This window comes from Arachis ipaensis, chromosome B06, assembly GCF_000816755.2.
Source record: "Arachis ipaensis cultivar K30076 chromosome B06, Araip1.1, whole genome shotgun sequence".
Lineage (NCBI taxonomy): Eukaryota > Viridiplantae > Streptophyta > Magnoliopsida > Fabales > Fabaceae > Arachis > Arachis ipaensis.
In genome coordinates, this window is record NC_029790.2 from 27,798,264 (window position 1) to 27,800,152 (window position 1,889).

Consider the following 1,889-nt stretch of genomic DNA (forward strand, 5'->3'; position numbering starts at 1 on the left):
ACTCCGGGTTCTGAGTCCATTCTTTGAGAAATTGTTGATTCGGTTTTTCTCTTACTTGGCAGTGATCACAGCCAATTTTGAGATTTTTATGAAAATTGCTGTTAAAGAGATATACACTTATCTATATGGGCAATTTTGAACATTTCTTATACAATTTAACAACTATTTATTTCTAATACCTCGTCTGTGCTTTTACTGTGTTGTGGAACTGCACTTTCTTAAAATACAATTTGACTTTCTGGCGATTTTACTATAGTTCTAATGCACATCTTTATGTGATTATGCATTCGAGTACTTTTCAAAATTTTGGAAAGAAAGGATTTCTCGCTTTTATCCCGGTTGAGTTTCGTTTGATAAACTTTACTTAATTCATTTTGATTTGAGTTTGATTTAGCATACTACATGATTTATGCCATTGTTGTCCTTTTGAAACTGTTGGACTCATAGCTTTCTTCCTATGGACGGACTAAATTCTCTATTAAACCTTCCATCTCTATGAATGTCATACTTGACTTTGTTTTTAACTAATCTTTCACATTTTGTGAACATCTCCATTGATATTGGTTTTTCTTCTCTGGTGAATCTCATTCTTATATGAGTCAGTTTGATTCGTTTCAAATTAGTGCATCAATTATCCTTTCATTATCTCTACAAGAGTTTTTAGTCAAAGATTTATCCTTGAGAAATTACTAATGATTGAGTCGTCTTTTCCTATGACTTTCTTTTGGATCCATTGTAGGCTTGTTGGATGTCTCACGACTAGTGGATCTTGTTTAAACTACTTTGATTTAAGATCTTTTCTTGTATGGCTTGACTCCTTTTCAAGTACATCCTAATCTTCTTGAATATCGTTGTGAGATGGTGATTTTAAGTATACTTTTGGAGTCTTGTTTTGAATTTTATAAAGCAGATTGAACTCTCTTTGAAGAAGTTCCAAATCGAAATTATTTTTCAGTTGCTTGGTTATAATTGAAATCATTGTTCAATTTTTAACGAAATTGTTTTAAAGTTGGCATGCGCTATTTTAAATGAAGTTTTGGAAAGCTTCCTTGTTTAGTGGAAATCGGTTCGTTTAACGCACCACTTATTTCCTTTACCAAAATTGTAAGCAAATTTTCACTTCGGAGTTTCTTTTCTAAAAAGAGTTTAACTTCCTCTTTCGTCCATGCTCTAAATGTTATACACGCTTGTTTGAATATGAATTTTTAGAATTTTTGAACAAGCATTTGATTCTCTTTCGAGTTTTATGATTGCTTTTGGTTAGGTTGTGCACCTAATTATCTTTCTAAAATATTTGAGGAAATATTTTAGCTCTTAGCCAAACTTGTGTGCATTTTGTTTTTAAAACTCTACATGATCTACTTCAGCATGAAATTGTATTGAAGTAAAGCCACATTTATGCTTTTGCTACTCTCTTGAAGAATGTTTGTTGCTCAACTTTTCTTCTAGACTGCAAAGTGGTTTTTTTCGCAAGTTTTCGACTTTTTCATGAACAATGTATTCGAAAGTATTTGTAATCGTGCTCTTGAGTTCTGTGAGCTTTGTCTTGGGTTTGAAATATTCTCTTCTGTAAACCTCATGCTTCCTCGACTCAGCTTGAGTTTGTTTCAAACTGATGCGCTGGTTTTCTTCTTATTGATCCTATTGAACTTCTTTGATCTAAGGGTTATCTTTGAAGTTGTCAATTGAATTGTGTCTAGCAAACTTTATTGCTTGAACATCCTTGTTTATCTGGAACTGGATATATTCTTTCAAATCTATGAGTATTGTCTTTGACAATTGTCTCTCCTTTCTAAGATCTCGTATTCTTCTGAGTAGACTTGAGAATTGTTTTGATATCACGTGCGATCTGTAGATATAGTAACGTGATGCGTTAGTTCTTTAAGACG